Source organism: Primulina eburnea, unplaced genomic scaffold, assembly GCF_022965805.1.
Source record: "Primulina eburnea isolate SZY01 unplaced genomic scaffold, ASM2296580v1 ctg857_ERROPOS3498143, whole genome shotgun sequence".
In the NCBI taxonomy this organism is placed as follows: Eukaryota; Viridiplantae; Streptophyta; class Magnoliopsida; order Lamiales; family Gesneriaceae; genus Primulina; species Primulina eburnea.
The window spans coordinates 247,257-266,629 of NW_027331626.1; positions in this window are offsets into that span (position 1 = coordinate 247,257).

The window sequence follows — 19,373 nt, forward strand, 5'->3', positions numbered from 1 at the left end:
CTGTCATTATTTCTGCTGCTTTTACAGATGTGATGGAAGACAAACTGTTAGAGGTTCTGAAAGCGCAAAAGGGTGCATTTGCGTGGAAGGTGGCGGATATCAAAGAGATCAATCCATCAGTCTGCATGCACAAGATCTTGATGGAAGAAAAGTACTCACCTCTTGTGCAAACTCAGAGAAGATTGAATCCAAAGATGCAAGAGGTAGTAAAGGTACAAACGATTAAGCTTCTCGATGCAGGTATTATCTATCCTATATCTGATAGTGCATGGGTAAGTCCGGTTCAGTGTGTGCCAAAAAAGGGTGGGATTATTGTGATTACAAATGATAATAATGAACTAATACCCACCAGGACTGTTACGGGATGGCGTGTGTGCATTGATTATAGGAAATTGAATGATACCACCCGAAAAGACCACTTTCCCCTTCCCTTTATTGATCAAATGCTTGAGAGGTTAGCAGGTCATGAGTTTTATTGTTTTCTAGATGGGTATTCGGGGTATAATCAAATCACCATTGCACCTGAGGACCAAGAGAAAACCACTTTCAGTTGTCCTTATGGAACTTTTGCTTTTCGCCGCATGCCGTTTGGTCTTTGTAATGCCCCTGCCACATTTCAACATTGCATGACCGCTATATTCCATGATATGATAGAAATTTTTCTTGAAATTTTTATGGATGACTTCTCTATTTTTGGCACTTCTTTTGATGACTGTTTGCAGAACTTGAAGTTGGTGTTGTTGAGATGTGAGGAGACGAATTTGGTGCTAAATTGGGAAAAGTGTCATTTCATGGTACAAGAGGGAATTGCCATAGGGCACAAGATTTCGGAGCACGGAATAGAGGTGGATAAGGCGAAAGTTGAAGTTATCAAGAACTTACCACCTCCGGCGTCCATAAAGGGAGTTAGAAGTTTTCTAGGCCACACTGGTTTTTATCGGCGTTTTATAAAAGATTTTTCAAAAATTACCAAACCTCTATCTTTCTTACTTATGAAAGATGTGCCATTTGATTTCAATTCTGACTGTTTACAGGCATACGAGAATTTGAAGAAGCGCTTGGTGACGGCTCCTGTCTTGGTAGCACCGGATTGGGATCTACCTTTCGAGATCATGTGCGACGCCAGTGACACTGCAGTGGGGGCCGTACTTGGCCAGCGACAAAACAAGGTATTTCATACAATTTATTATGCAAGTAAGACCTTAGATGAGGCTCAATTGAATTATACAACAACTGAAAAGGAATTACTTGCAGTAGTATTTGCACTTGACAAATTTCATTCATAACTTGTTTTTTCCAAAGTAATTGTATTCACTGATCATTCTGCCCTTAAATACTTACTTGCTAAAAAAGATGCAAAGCCACGCTTACTTCGGTGGATTTTATTATTGCAAGAGTTTGACTTAGAAATCAAAGACAAGAAAGGTGTTGAGAATGTGGTGGCATATCACTTGTCTAAATTAGAATTTATTTGTGATGATTCTGTCGATCATGCTATCAATGATTGGTTCTCTGATGAGCAACTATTTGAGGTGAGAAATTGTCCTTGGTATGCAAATTTCGCTAACTTTCTTGTCACAGGCACACCTCCACCAAACCTATCGTTTCACCAACGAAAGAAATTCTTTTCTGACGTGAAATACTATTTTTGGGAGGAACCGTTTTTGTTTAAGATTTGTGCAGATTCCATGATAAGACGGTGTGTTGCGGAGGAAGAGTTCGGTCAAATTCTCAATCATTGCCATGACTGTGAGATAGGTGGTCACTTTCGACCAACGAGGACGGCATCTAAGGTACCTGAATGTGGCTTTTATTGGCCAACCCTCTTTAAAGATGCTCGTTCTTATGTGCTAGCCTGCGATAAATGTCAGCGGTCAGGTAACATATCTAACCGTCATGAAATGCCTTTAAATAATATCATTAAGTGTGAGGTTTTTGATGTGTGGGGGATAGACTTCATGGAACCGTTTCCCATTTCTTTCACGAAAAAATACATCTTGGTTGCGGTGGACTATGTGTCTAAGTGGGTAGAGGCGGAAGCGTACGCCACTAATGATGCTCAAGTGGTCCTAAAATTTTTAAAGAAAAACATTTTTAACGGATTTGGAACACCACGAGCAATCATTAGTGATGGTGGCACTCATTTTTGCAACAAACTATTTGAAAAACTTTTGAGCAAATACGGTGTCACACATAAGATATCTACCCCTTATCACCCCCAGACAAGTGGTCAAGTGGAAGTGTCTAACCGAGAGATTAAGCGGATTTTGGAGAAAGTGGTAGGTGTGAGTCGGAAAGATTGGTCGGTGAGGTTAGATGATGTTCTTTGGGCATACAGGACTGCTTTCAAAACACCTATAGGCACGACACCATACAGATTATTGTTTGGTAAAGCATGTCACTTACCTGTAGAGTTACAGCATCGGGCATATTGGGCAACAAAAGCACTAAACTTTAACTTTACTGATGCAGGTGAACAGCGTTTGCTTCAATTGGACCAGTTAGAAGAGTTCCGAAATCTGGCCTACGATCTAGCCATGTCATAAAAATAAAAGACGAAGAAAGCTCATGATAAACGGATCATTGAAAGAGAATTCAAAGAGGGACAAAATGTTTTGCTCTACAACTCCCGGTTGCGACTGTTTCCCGGAAAATTGAAGTCGCGATGGTCCGGTCCATTCGTGATCTCGAAAGTTTATCCATCGGGAGCTGTAGAATTGAAAGATGGGAAGGATGGGACATTTACGGTCAATGCCCAGCGCCTGAAGCACTACATGGGTGGCACAATTGAGCCACAACTTGGAATCACCCGGTTCCAAGACATGCCGAACTGAGACGGACCGACAGTCAAGCTCTCGACTATAAATTGAGAACTACTTTTCTTCCCCTTATCTTGCATTTGACTTAATTTCTCTTTTGTGTCAATTTATTTATTGTCTTTTGCTGTTGTTTTGTTTTCATATAAAAAAAATTAAAAAAATTAAAAAATAAAAAAATTGAATTTAAGCAATTTTGGGCAGAGAGGTTCGCGCTCGAGTGGTAATTTTATACCGCCCGAGCGCGAACACTTACCTCGGGATAATGATTCCCGAGAGGTTGGCGCTCGAGCGGTAATTTTATACCGCCCGAGCGCGAGCGCTTACCTCTGGACACAAATTCCAGAGAGGTTCGTGCTCGAGCGGTAGTTTTCTACCGCTCGAGCGCGACTGCTTTATAAATGCAAATTCCCTTTCCCCTTTCTTCATTCTGCACGAAAATTCCCTAATTCCCTCCCAAATCCCTAACTCCCATTTTTCGATTTTGTGGTGCAGGAACTTCAATCTGGACTCGAAGTCTCGGCAAAGTGGAACAATCGGCTTGGGCAAACAAGAATATTCCTCTCTCCGGTCACCCACCATCTCCATCTTCAAATCTTCAAACACAATGGCTCCCAAGAAATAAAAAGGTAATCCCGGCTCCTCTAGTTTATCTTCCGCCTTTGATAGAAATCGTTTTTTTAGTACGGAGGCTAGAGCTAGATACGAGCATGCGAAGATTCACAGAAACCCCATTCCTGAGAGGGGATTTCGTCGCCAGTTTGAGGATAGATACTTTGGACCACTTGTGAGCTTGGAGAGAAGAGGATGGGAAAAATTTAGCGAGCAACCTCAAGCGGCACTGGTATCGGTTGTTAGGGAATTCTATGCAAATGCTTGTGAGCGAACTGATGGTAGGGCGTTTGTTAGAGGCAAGCTTGTGTCGTTTGATTAGGCTACGATTAACGCCCTATTAGAAACAACGGAGGTTGACGACTCCAACTACCAGGCGTTGATGTTTGAGCCCAACTACACTTTGATTATCGAGACTTTGTGTCTCCCGGGGGCCACATGGAAACCACTAGGGGGACTGTAGTGACCCGTTCCAGAATCACCTACTAATCAGAACTTAAGCATGCAAAATTAACATTTAAAACTGAATCAGGTAAACAGCGGAAAAACAGTAATACAACCCAATCGAATCTGTAAGTACAAAATACTTAAACAACCAGATCGAACTAAATACCAAGAACAAATACCAAGAACAAATACCAACAACTACAGGTCAACCTCTGCCAGCTCTCTGTCCACTCTCTCCTGGACCGTCCAACCTGAGACCTGCCCCATCGAATAGGGTGTCCAAAACAGAGATAAACCGAGGACGTGAGCATAAAACGCTCAGTACCGAAAGCATGAGTATACAAGACTATGACATGCATGTATGCAAAATGTACTGGATACCAGGATCTGGGTATATCGAAATACTGCTCAGGTAAATGACGTCAAGGTATGTAGCACTCTGCGCCGTCGCACCAGGAGGTGGCTCCCATACCAAAATAAACCTGTGGATATACCGGTGACCTGACCACCGTCGGCCAACGGGGTCCAACCATCCACAACAAACGAGGGCTGAGCACCCTCTCAACAGGCTATCTCAAAAAATAGTCAGGCTCAACATGATTATGCAAATGCCGCATAATAAACCATGCATCATATGACAGATAATAATGCAACATATAAACATGCAACACATAGTAAAGCATACTCAATCCTGCTATCTTGGATAGTACTTTCGTACCTCAAACCAGTAGATCCTAGCAATCAGTCCTAGAATCAAGTCTGCGTCCGTAGTCAGCCCACTGATGCCGCTAGCTCCCAACTAGAGCACAGCTCCGCTACAAAACCAGTAGCTCCCCGCTAGTGCCTAAACCTCGGGAAAAGACTAGAAACCCATCAGAAACGACTAAAACGCTCTGGAACACTCGGAATTGGCGAGTAACAAATGAAGCCTCGCGCCTCTATTTATAGACAACGATCGGTAGATCAGATCCACTTCGGACGATCCGATCCGGCACATTTCGGACGATCCGAACCCTGATCGGACGATCCGAATCCTGCATGTCTTCCACGTGTCCAGACACCTGTCTTCGGACGATCCGAACCCTGATCGGACGATCCGAACTCTGCATGTCTTCCACGTGTCCAGCCACCTGTCTTCGGACGATTCGAACCCTCTTCGGACGATCCGAACCCGCTTCGGACGATCCGAACTCTGTTCGGTCCTTCCGATTCCACCGAAATATAATTAATCCAATAATTAACTCAAATTAGACATCGGGATACTACATTCTCCCCCCCTAAAAAGGATTTCGTCCGCGAAATCGAGTCTGAAGAATGACAATTCTGAACAACAATACATTCAACTTAAGAATGAATTACAACTGAAAGTACAACTGAAATTACAATCATTACTGAAAATACTACAACTAGAACAACTCTGGATGCTCTGACCGCATGCGACTCTCTAGTTCCCAAGTAGCTTCTTCAGTACCTCGGCGCTGCCACTGCACTAAGACAAGAGGAATAGTCTTATTCCGCAGTACCTTATCCTTCCGGTCTAAGATCGAAACCGGTCTTTCCACAAAAGACAAATCCGGATTCAGCTGAACTTCTGTCGGATGCAAAACATGAGACTCATCCGCTACGTATCGTCTTAACAAGGACACATGAAACACATTGTGAACACTAGACAGATACGGTGGCAAAGCTAATCTGTAGGCCAAATCTCCCACACATTCTAAGATCTCAAAAGGACCAATGAATCTCGGAGATAGCTTACCCTTGAGTCCAAATCTCAGAATCCTCCGAAAAGGTGATACCTTGAGAAACACTTTCTCGCCTGCATCAAAATGAAGAGGTCTGCGCTTGGAGTTCGCATAACTCGCTTGTCGATCCTGAGCAGTCTTAATCCGCTGTTTGATCACAAGAACTTTGTCCATGGCCTGCTGAATCAATTCTGGACCCTCGACCTGTCGTTCTCCGACTTCTTCCCAGAACAGAGGAGTACGACAACGTCGACCATACAATGCTTCAAACGGAGACATACCAATACTCCTATGAAAACTGTTGTTGTATGCAAACTCTATCAGCGGCAGATGATCCTGCCAAGCTGGCCCGAAATCCATCACACAAGATCTCAACATATCCTCAAGAGTACGAATAGTCCTCTCTGACTGACCGTCAGTCTCTGGGTGATATGCAGTACTCAAACTCAAGGTAGTGCCCAAAGCTTGCTGAAAGCTGCCCCAAAATCTAGATGTAAATCGAGGATCTCTGTCACTAACGATACTCACGGGCACACCATGAAACCGTACAATCTCCTGAATGTACAACCGTGCCATCCGATCGAAAGTGAAATCTCTGTTATACGGAAGAAAATGGGCAGACTTAGTAAGTCGATCCACTACCACCCAGATAGCATCTCTATTCCCCACAGACATAGGCAAGTGAGTCACGAAGTCCATCGTGATATGCTCCCACTTCCACTCCGGAATAGGAAGATTCTGTAACAAACCTCCGGGTCGTCGATACTCAGCCTTCACCTGCTGACAGACTAGGCACTTGGAGACATACTGATAAACATTACGTTTCATACCCTTCCACCAAAATCGAGTCCTCAAATCCTTATACATCTTGTTGCTCCCCGGATGAACACTCAACTTGCTACGATGAGCCTGGGACAAAATCTCCTCCCTCAAAGTGTCATCTTCTGGTACAACAACACGACCAGATAAGCACAAAAGACCCTCGGACTGATAGTGGAAACCAGAAGTATTATCTCCATCAGCCAACCGAGCTAATTTCTGAACCTTAGAATCCGACATCTGAGCATCTCTAATCCGAGAATACAAAACTGGCTCGGACAAAATAGTAGCTATACGGATACTCTCCGTTCCCTTCCGATGCTTACAATTGAATCCCATCGAACAGAAATCTTGAATAATCCCAGATACAGCACAAGTCTGAAGAGCAGACAATCTCACCTTGCGACTAAGAGCATCGGCCGTGAGATTCGCAGATCCTGGATGATACTTGATCTCACAATCGTAATCCTTGAGTAGATCCATCCAACGACGCTGACGCATGTTCAACTCAGCCTGAGTGAACAGATACTTCAAACTCTTATGATCAGTGAAGATCTCAAATCGCTCACCATACAGATAATGGCGCCAGATTTTCAAAGCAAAAACGATCGCTGCTAATTCCAGATCATGAACAGGATAGTTTTCCTCATGAGGCTTTAACTGTCTCGACGCATAAGCAATCACATGCTCATTCTGCATCAGAACACACCCTAGTCCCTGTAAAGAGGCATCGGTGTAAACATTGAAACCACCAGATCCAAACGGTAAAGCCAAAACAGGCGCAGATGTCAAACGTCTGCGAAGTTCCAAGAAACTCTCTTCGCACTCTGATGTCCATTCAAATGAAACATCTTTCCGAGTGAGCTGAGTGAGTGGCTTAGCAATCTGAGAGAAGTTGACAATGAAACGGCGATAATACCCAGCCAATCCCAGAAAACTGCGGATCTCGGCTACTGTCGTCGGACGCGACCAGTTCAATACCGCTTCCACCTTACTTGGGTCAACTGAAACTCCCTTGCTAGAAATGACATGACCAAGGAAAACAACCCTGTCAATCCAAAACTCACATTTACTCAACTTCGCATAAAGCTGATTCTCGCGAAGTGTCTGTAAAATAATCCTTAAGTGTTGTACGTGTTCTTGCTGATCATGCGAATAGATTAAGATATCATCTATAAACACCACAACAAACTTATCCAAGAATTCCCGAAAAACCCGATTCATCAGATCCATAAAAACTGCTGGTGTATTCGTCACCCCAAAAGGCATAATCAGAAACTCATAATGCCCATACCGGGTTCTGAATGCAGTCTTCGATATATCTCCCTGATGAACTCGAAGCTGATGATAACCAGACCTTAAATCAATTTTGGAATACACAGAGGTACCTTGCAGTTGATCAAATAAATCATCAATCCGTGACAACGGATACTTATTCTTTATCGTAGCACGATTCAACTGCCGATAATCTATGCAGAGCCGCATAGAACCATCCTTCTTTTTGAGAAAAAGAACTGGTGCTCCCCACGGTGACACACTGGGTCGAATATACCCCTTGTCAAGAAGATCCTGCAACTGCTGTTTCAATTCTTGCATCTCCGATGGAGCTAAACGATAAGGAGCTCTAGAGATTGGTGCCGTGCCTGGCACTAAATCAATGCCGAAATCCACTTCCCGAACGGGAGGAAAACCAGGAATCTCCTCGGGAAAAACATCCGGAAAATCGCAAACCACTGGAATGTCACTGATACCGACACTATCTGCGGACGAATCAATAGCATAGATAAGGTAGCCTTCCCCGCCCGACTCTAAAGCACGACATGCTTTCAGAGCAGAAACCACAGGCATCGGGGGTCGCGCTCCCTCTCCATAGAAAAACCAACTGTCGCCCTCAACTGGACGAAACTGCACAAACTTCTGATAACAGTCCACAGTAGCTCTAAACACAGTCAGTACATCTATTCCCAGAATGCAATCAAAATCCTCCATCGCAAGAATCATCAAATTAGCAGTTAAAACATTACCCTCAAATTCTAGAGGACAACCTAAAACTAGACGTCTAGCTAGCACCGAATGACCCATCGGTGTGGAAACAGATACCATAACGTCCAAAGAAGTGAAAGGTAACTTATGACGCTTAGCAAATCTCGCAGATATGAATGAATGTGATGCACCAGTATCAATGAGAACGTAAGCAGGTAATCCACATAATAAAAATAAACCTGCGATAACTCTCTCGTTCTCCTCAGCAGCCTGATCCTGGTTAAGAGCAAAGACCTGCCCTTGAGTACGCGGTCGGAGGTTAGAACCCTGAGTAGACTGTCCCTGCTGTGGCCTCTGATGAACTGAAGCCTGAGAACCAGATCCTGATCCTCCGCCCGTCTGTGGACAATCTCTCTTCATGTGGCCCATCTCACCGCACTTGTAACAAGCACCCGCAACCTTGCGACAACGCTCCGTCGGATGATCCTTCCCGCAATGCTGACACGGGCCCTTCTTCTTCCCAAAATGGTGAATTCCTCCAGATCAAGAGGAAGAAGAAGTAGATCCAGCCTTCTTGAATGCTTGGGCGCGGGGACCTAAAGAACTAGTAGGACGAGCAGACTGCATGGCTCGACCTCTCAGCAAACTGCCCTCAGCCTGGCGACAACGATTTACAAGGCCCTCATACGATGTCGGATCATCGCAGACAACAACCCGATCATAAATCTCCTGATTGAGGCCCTGAAGAAAATGGTTATACTTGGCCATAGCATTGTCACTGACATGCGGAACATACGGAAGCAACTCAAAGAACTTCTGCTGATACTCATCAACAGACAAACTTCCCTGCTTCAGATTGATCAACTCAATCGCCTTGGTCTGCAGAAGAGCTGGCGGAAAGTAAAGCAGCATGAAAGCGGCTCGGAAATCGGCCCAAAGAACTCGACCCTGTCGCTGAACTATCGGTGCAGAGGTAGACCTCCACCACTTGCGCGCACCACCCTCCAGCAAGAAATCAAGGGTATCAATCTGCTGCTCTGCCGAGCACTGAAAAGTCTTGAAGCAGCTCTCCATGCTCTCGAGCCAGTTCTCCGCGACATCCGGGGTCTCACCGCCTGAAAGAGGTTTCGGCCCCATCTGCAAGAACCGATGCATACTAAAACTCCGAGGCTCATCACGACGGTGTTGACGACGTTCTCGATGTTCTCGACGACGCTCACGATCGTCGCGGTCTCCCCAGCGTCCAACGCTGCCATGACTACTAGCATCGTCGTCAAAACCAGACATCTCTTAGCTACAAAAGTTACCAGAGATTAAACCCAAAAGAACAGTTCTAAATCCCAAAATCTTAATGCATGCTCTGATACCATAAATGTAGTGACCCGTTCCAGAATCACCTACTAATCAGAACTTAAGCAGCAAAATTAACATTTAAAACTGAATCAGGTAAACAGCGGAAAAACAGTAATACAACCCAATCGAATCTGTAAGTACAAAATACTTAAACAACCAGATCGAACTAAATACCAAGAACAAATACCAAGAACAAATACCAACAACTACAGGTCAACCTCTGCCAACTCTCTGTCCACTCCCTCCTGGACCGTCCAACCTGAGACCTGCCCCATCGAATAGGGTGTCCAAAACAGAGATAAACCGAGGACGTGAGCATAAAACGCTCAGTACCGAAAGCATGAGTATACAAGACTATGACATGCATGTATGCAAAATGTACTGGATACCAGGATCTGGGTATATCGAAATACTGCTCAGGTAAATGACGTCAAGGTATGTAGCACTCTGCGCCGTCGCACCAGGAGGTGGCTCCCATACCAAAATAAACCTGTGGATATACCGGTGACCTGACCACCGTCGGCCAACGGGGTCCAACCATCCACAACAAACGAGGGCTGAGCACCCTCTCAACAGGCTATCTCAAAAAATAGTCAGGCTCAACATGATTATGCAAATGCCGCATAATAAACCATGCATCATATGACAGATAATAATGCAACATATAAACATGCAACACATAGTAAAGCATACTCAATCCTGCTATCTCGGATAGTAATTTCGTACCTCAAACCAGTAGATCCTAGCAATCAGTCCTAGAATCAAGTCTGCGTCCGTAGTCAGCCCACTGATGCCGCTAGCTCCCAACTAGAGCACAGCTCCGCTACAAAACCAGTAGCTCCCCGCTAGTGCCTAAACCTCGGGAAAAGACTAGAAACCCATCAGAAATGACTAAAACGCTCTGGAACACTCGGAATTGGCGAGTAACAAATGAAGCCTCGCGCCTCTATTTATAGACAACGATCGGTAGATCCGATCCACTTCGGACGATCCGATCCGGCACATTTCGGACGATCCGAACCTGATCGGACGATCCGAATCCTGCATGTCTTCCACGTGTCCAGACACCTGTCTTCGGACGATCCGAACCCTGATCGGACGATCCGAACTCTGCATGTCTTCCACGTGTCCAGCCACCTGTCTTCGGACGATTCGAACCCACTTCGGACGATCCGAACCCGCTTCGGACGATCCGAACTCTGTTCGGTCCTTCCGATTCCACCGAAATATAATTAATCCAATAATTAACTCAAATTAGACATCGGGATACTACATTCTCCCCCCCTAAAAAGGATTTCGTCCGCGAAATCGAGTCTGAAGAATGACAATTCTGAACAACAATACATTCAACTTAAGAATGAATTACAACTGAAAGTACAACTGAAATTACAATCATTACTGAAAATACTACAACTAGAACAACTCTGGATGCTCTGACCGCATGCGACTCTCTAGTTCCCAAGTAGCTTCTTCAGTACCTCGGCGCTGCCACTGCACTAAGACAAGAGGAATAGTCTTATTCCGCAGTACCTTATCCTTCCGGTCTAAGATCGAAACCGGTCTTTCCACAAAAAACAAATCCGGATTCAGCTGAACTTCTGTCGGATGCAAAACATGAGACTCATCCGCTACGTATCGTCTTAACAAGGACACATGAAACACATTGTGAACACTAGACAGATACGGTGGCAAAGCTAATCTGTAGGCCAAATCTCCCACACATTCTAAGATCTCAAAAGGACCAATGAATCTCGGAGATAGCTTACCCTTGAGTCCAAATCTCAGAATCCTCCGAAAAGGTGATACCTTGAGAAACACTTTCTCGCCTGCATCAAAATGAAGAGGTCTGCGCTTGGAGTTCGCATAACTCGCTTGTCGATCCTGAGCAGTCTTAATCCGCTGTTTGATCACAAGAACTTTGTCCATGACCTGCTGAATCAATTCTGGACCCTCGACCTGTCGTTCTCCGACTTCTTCCCAGAACAGAGGAGTACGACAACGTCGACCATACAATGCTTCAAACGGAGACATACCAATACTCCTATGAAAACTGTTGTTGTATGCAAACTCTATCAGCGGCAGATGATCCTGCCAAGCTGGCCCGAAATCCATCACACAAGATCTCAACATATCCTCAAGAGTACGAATAGTCCTCTCTGACCGACCGTCAGTCTCTGGGTGATATGCAGTACTCAAACTCAAGGTAGTGCCCAAAGCTTGCTGAAAGCTGCCCCAAAATCTAGATGTAAATCGAGGATCTCTGTCACTAACGATACTCACGGGCACACCATGAAACCGTACAATCTCCTGAATGTACAACCGTGCCATCCGATCGAAAGTGAAATCTCTGTTATACGGAAGAAAATGGGCAGACTTAGTAAGTCGATCCACTACCACCCAGATAGCATCTCTATTCCCCACAGACATAGGCAAGTGAGTCACGAAGTCCATCGTGATATGCTCCCACTTCCACTCCGGAATAGGAAGATTCTGTAACAAACCTCCGGGTCGTCGATACTCAGCCTTCACCTGCTGACAGACTAGGCACTTGGAGACATACTGATAAACATTACGTTTCATACCCTTCCACCAAAATCGAGTCCTCAAATCCTTATACATCTTGTTGCTCCCCGGATGAACACTCAACTTGCTACGATGAGCCTGGGACAAAATCTCCTCCCTCAAAGTGTCATCTTCTGGTACAACAACACGACCAGATAAGCACAAAAGACCCTCGGACTGATAGTGGAAACCAGAAGTATTATCTCCATCAGCCAACCGAGCTAATTTCTGAACCTTAGAATCCGACATCTGAGCATCTCTAATCCGAGAATACAAAACTGGCTCGGACAAAATAGTAGCTATACGGATACTCTCCGTTCCCTTCCGATGCTTACAATTGAATCCCATCGAACAGAAATCCTGAATAATCCCAGATACAGCACAAGTCTGAAGAGCAGACAATCTCACCTTGCGACTAAGAGCATCGGCCGTGAGATTCGCAGATCCTGGATGATACTCGATCTCACAATCGTAATCCTTGAGTAGATCCATCCAACGACGCTGACGCATGTTCAACTCAGCCTGAGTGAACAGATACTTCAAACTCTTATGATCAGTGAAGATCTCAAATCGCTCACCATACAGATAATGGCGCCAGATTTTCAAAGCAAAAACGATCGCTGCTAATTCCAGATCATGAACAGGATAGTTTTCCTCATGAGGCTTTAACTGTCTCGACGCATAAGCAATCACATGCTCATTCTGCATCAGAACACACCCTAGTCCCTGTAAAGAGGCATCGGTGTAAACATTGAAACCACCAGATCCAAACGGTAAAGCCAAAACAGGCGCAGATGTCAAACGTCTGCGAAGTTCCAAGAAACTCTCTTCGCACTCTGATGTCCATTCAAATGAAACATCTTTCCGAGTGAGCTGAGTGAGTGGCTTAGCAATCTGAGAGAAGTTGACAATGAAACGGCGATAATACCCAGCCAATCCCAGAAAACTGCGGATCTCGGCTACTGTCGTCGGACGCGACCAGTTCAATACCGCTTCCACCTTACTTGGGTCAACTGAAACTCCCTTGCTAGAAATGACATGACCAAGGAAAACAACCCTGTCAATCCAAAACTCACATTTACTCAACTTCGCATAAAGCTGATTCTCGCGAAGTGTCTGTAAAATAATCCTTAAGTGTTGTACGTGTTCTTGCTGATCATGCGAATAGATTAAGATATCATCTATAAACACCACAACAAACTTATCCAAGAATTCCCGAAAAACCCGATTCATCAGATCCATAAAAACTGCTGGTGTATTCGTCACCCCAAAAGGCATAACCAGAAACTCATAATGCCCATACCGGGTCCTGAATGCAGTCTTCGATATATCTCCCTGATGAACTCGAAGCTGATGATAACCAGACCTTAAATAAATTTTGGAATACACAGAGGTACCTTGCAGTTGATCAAATAAATCATCAATCCGTGACAACGGATACTTATTCTTTATCGTAGCACGATTCAACTGCCGATAATCTATGCAGAGCTGCATAGAACCATCCTTCTTTTTGACAAAAAGAACTGGTGCTCCCCACGGGGACACACTGGGTCGAATATACCCCTTGTCAAGAAGATCCTGCAACTGCTGTTTCAATTCTTGCATCTCCGATGGAGCTAAACGATAAGGAGCTCTAGAGATTGGTGCCGTGCCTGGCACTAAATCAATGCCGAAATCCACTTCCCGAACGGGAGGAAAACCAGGAATCTCCTCGGGAAAAACATCCGGAAAATCGCAAACCACTGGAATGTCACTGATACCGACACTATCTGCGGACGAATCAATAGCATAGATAAGGTAGCCTTCCCCGACCGACTCTAAAGCACGACAGGCTTTCAGAGCAGAAACCACAGGCATCGGGGGTCGCGCTCCCTCTCCATAGAAAAACCAACTGTCGCCCTCAACTGGACGAAACTGCACAAACTTCTGATAACAGTCCACAGTAGCTCTAAACACAGTCAGCACATCTATTCCCAGAATGCAATCAAAATCCTCCATCGCAAGAATCATCAAATTAGCAGTTAAAACATTACCCTCAAATTCTAGAGGACAACCTAAAACTAGACGTCTAGCTAGCACCGAATGACCCATCGGTGTGGAAACAGATACCATAACGTCCAAAGAAGTGAAAGGTAACTTATGACGCTTAGCAAATCTCGCAGATATGAATGAATGTGATGCACCAGTATCAATGAGAACGTAAGCAGGTAATCCACATAATAAAAATAAACCTGCGATAACTCTCTCGTTCTCCTCAGCAGCCTGATCCTGGTTAAGAGCAAAGACCTGCCCTTGAGTATGCGGTCGGAGGTTAGAACCCTGAGTAGACTGTCCCTGCTGTGGCCTCTGATGAACTGAAGCCTGAGAACCAGATCCTGATCCTCCGCCCGTCTGTGGACAATCTCTCTTCATGTGGCCCATCTCACCGCACTTGTAACAAGCACCCGCAACCTTGCGACAACGCTCCGTCGGATGATCCTTCCCGCAATGCTGACACGGGCCCTTCTTCTTCCCAAAATGGTGAATTCCTCCAGATCCAGAGGAAGAAGAGGTAGATCCAGCCTTCTTGAATGCTTGGGCGCGGGGACCTAAAGAACTAGTAGGACGAGCAGACTGCATGGCTCGACCTCTCAGCAAACTGCCCTCAGCCTGGCGACAACGATTTACAAGGCCCTCATACGATGTCGGATCATCGCAGACAACAACCCGATCATAAATCTCCTGATTGAGGCCCTGAAGAAAATGGTTATACTTGGCCATAGCATTGTCACTGACATGCGGAACATACGGAAGCAACTCAAAGAACTTCTGCTGATACTCATCAACAGACAAACTTCCCTGCTTCAGATTGATCAACTCAATCGCCTTGGTCTGCAGAAGAGCTGGCGGAAAGTAAAGCAGCATGAAAGCGGCTCGGAAATCGGCCCGAAGAACTCGATCCTGTCGCTGAACTATCGGTGCAGAGGTAGACCTCCACCACTTGCGCACACCACCCTCCAGCAAGAAATCAAGGGTATCAATCTGCTGCTCTGCCGAGCACTGAAAAGTCTTGAAGCAGCTCTCCATCCTCTCGAGCCAGTTCTCCGCGACATCCGGGGTCTCACCGCCTGAAAGAGGTTTCGGCCCCATCTGCAAGAACCGATGCATACTAAAACTCCGAGGCTCATCACGACGGTGTTGACGACGTTCTCGATGTTCTCGACGACGCTCCCGATCGTCGCGGTCTCCCCAGCGTCCAACGCTGCCATGACTACTAGCATCGTCGTCAAAACCAAACATCTCTTAGCTACAAAAGTTACCAGAGATTAAACCCAAAAGAACAGTTCTAAATCCCAAAATCTTAATGCATGCTCTGATACCATAAATGTAGTGACCCGTTCCAGAATCACCTACTAATCAGAACTTAAGCATGCAAAATTAACATTTAAAACTGAATCAGGTAAACAGCGAAAAAACAGTAATACAACCCAATCGAATCTGTAAGTACAAAATACTTAAACAACCAGATCGAACTAAATACCAAGAACAAATACCAAGAACAAATACCAACAACTACAGGTCAACCTCTGCCAGCTCTCTGTCCACTCCCTCCTGGACCGTCCAACCTGAGACCTGCCCCATCGAATAGGGTGTCCAAAACAGAGATAAACCGAGGACGTGAGCATAAAACGCTCAGTACCGAAAGCATGAGTATACAAGACTATGACATGCATGTATGCAAAATGTACTGGATACCAGGATCTGGGTATATCGAAATACATCTCAGGTAAATGACGTCAAGGTATGTAGCACTCTGCGCCGTCGCACCAGGAGGTGGCTCCCATACCAAAATAAACCTGTGGATATACCGGTGACCTGACCACCGTCGGCCAACGGGGTCCAACCATCCACAACAAACGAGGGCTGAGCACCCTCTCAACAGGCTATCTCAAAAAATAGTCAGGCTCAACATGATTATGCAAATGCCGCATAATAAACCATGCATCATATGACAGATAATAATGCAACATATAAACATGCAACACATAGTAAAGCATACTCAATCCTGCTATCTCGGATAGTACTTTCGTACCTCAAACAAGTAGATCCTAGCAATCAGTCCTAGAATCAAGTCTGCGTCCGTAGTCAGCCCACTGATGCCGCTAGCTCCCAACTAGAGCACAGCTCCGCTACAAAACCAGTAGCTCCCCGCTAGTGCCTAAACCTCGGGAAAAGACTAGAAACCCATCAGAAACGACTAAAACGCTCTGGAACACTCGGAATTGGCGAGTAACAAATGAAGCCTCGCGCCTCTATTTATAGACAACGATCGGTAGATCCGATCCACTTCGGACGATCCGATCCGGCACACTTCGGACGATCCGAACCCTGATCGGACGATCCGAATCCTGCATGTCTTCCACGTGTCCAGACACCTGTCTTCGGACGATCCGAACCCTGATCGGACGATCCGAACTCTGCATGTCTTCCACGTGTTCAGCCACCTGTCTTCGGACGATTCGAACCCTCTTCGGACGATCCGAACCCGCTTCGGACGATCCGAACTCTGTTCGGTCCTTCCGATTCCACCGAAATATAATTAATCCAATAATTAACTCAAATTAGACATCGGGATACTACAGGGACCCACGAGTTGTTTCGACGAGAAGTATTTGCACACCACTGCTGCAATCTGGTATTTGTTTGTGGCCCGAAGGATGATTCCAGTCTCACATAAGAGCGAGGTTCAAAAGGAAAGAGCTGTGCTACTGTTTGCGTTGACCCAAGAATACGACATCAATGTGGGCAAACTTATAGCTTCTCAAATCATGTTGAGTGCCCACAACAGCCATATCGGTCTTTTCTTCCCAACCATCATATCCGAACTGTGTGCACGGGCGGGGGTTATTTTCCGCGATGACGAGGAGTGGCTTCAACCGATGAAGCCAATATGTGGGAAGGATGAGCGGAGAAAGAGGGCAAAATGACAGATGGACTTCCCTACTAAGGAGGAAGCCGGTGGATCAAGCTCTGCTGTCCCTCGTCGCCCACAACCCCGCAGGCGTACTCAAAATGAAAAAATGGATGAAATTTTGGCCTTTATGGCCCACCAGGAGCAGATCAACATGAACGTCACGGCACGCCTCGACCAACTCGATTCTATGATGCGCATGATGCTTCTCCACGGGGGCGTGGACCCCAACACCATACCGCCACCCATTCCGGGCATCCCCCCTATCAGTTTCAACACGACTATCTTCAGCCGGGGGATGCGGCCGGAGTACCACCGCCGGAACACGACGACGAGGAGCTTTGATCAGGGGATTTCACCGTTTCCCCTTTGCTGCACTTTTAATTTTTACTGCTTTCTGTTTTTCTTTCTTTCCGTTGTTTACATCTGGCATGTTTTTAGCTTTCATATTTATGAGTCTGCATTTGTGTTTGCATTTATGTGTCGTAAATTTTTTTCTTTTTTTTGTGCAATGGGGACATTGCACACTTCTAGTATGAGGGGGTCGTTGTCCGTAGTCTTATCTGTTGGCGTTTGTATTTGTCTTGCATGGGTGATAGTTGATGGTGACATTAGTAAATTGGTAGCCAGTGATGATTTTGGGTTAAACGAACTGCATATTACTTAATCTTATCACTCGTTATGAATACCTCAGTGAATTGAAAATTTCCATATGCACACATAGTGGGTGTTATGAATAGTGTAAACGACAGTCGAGTTTAAGAATCTGTGGGAGAAACTGGAAAAACATGAGATGCAAGTCGAACTTGAGTGAATTTTTGTTGACAGTCGTGACCGACCAGTGACATGAAATAGAGTAGATCACTTGAGTCCACCGGAATGACTTTCGTTCCAATTGTGCATAATACCTCAAGAGTTATCCCTAAGCGAAATAAACAAACGTTCCATATACTTAAAACATAGAGAGTACACTTGAGAAAATAATGCACTAAAAAAAATATAATAATAGTGTTGTGAATGAAAAAAGGGGATGTAAGGTGTGGGGGGAGCCAAAAATGGATGAAATCCTATCCCAAGGCTAAATAAATGGAGATGTAAGGCGTTGAGGAATGTCAGATAAAAATTCTGACAAGTGCATAATAAAAATGATCAGTGTACGTCCCATCTTGTTGAGCCGTTTGAAACCTCATGATATTGACTCCCTAATTCCTGTTGTACAACCTTGAAATTTTGCCGCTTTTTGTTCACTTGTTGGTCACAACTAGAAACAGAACTCAGGATAGAGAAACCTGCATTGAACTGTTGATTTGGTGACTGACATGATTTGCGAATAAAACTGTCTGAACCACGAGGTAGTTAGACCCACAGCACACACACGACCACACTTTCTGGTCGAGTCAAAATGCTATAAGGTGCTTTAAAAGGGGTATTGATGAATATTGTGATTTGACTAATTGGATGTGGTTCACAAACCCGCTGAGGCAGGAGATGTCAGTTTGCTACTTCACCATCAGTTCGTTATTTCAATACTTTCGTATTGTGTTTTGTTTTCGTATTTTGGTTGTGGTCTGTAACCTATTTTGCTTGAGGGCAAGCAAAAAGTTAGTATGAGGGGGTTGATAGTGTTGTTTTTACGTGTTTTATTGCATTAATGTGTGTGTGTTTGCATTGTGCGTGCGTTTATTTCATTTACATTTTATTCATTATAGAATAAACATTTGCATTCGATCATGTCTCACTCATATGTGAAAAATTTGCAGGAAAAATGACCGGGAAGCCGAATATGGAGCAAAGTGCGAACTGAAGCAAAAAGTGAGCAGAAAAGGCGGCGCTCGAGCGGTACTTTTATACCGCCCGAGCGCGAGAGGTGAAAGGCCAAGGAGAGATCCCGAGAGGTCGGCGCTCGAGCGGTTTTTTTCTACCGCTCGAGCGCGAACATGGATCCAAGTCACAGAAGTTTGGTGCTCGAGCGGTACTTTTCTACCGCCTGAGCGCCAAAATCCGCATTCCCCAAGTCTTCTACAGATAGTGTGGCGCTCGAGCGGTAATTCTCTACCGCCCGAGCGCCACCTAATTTTGACAATA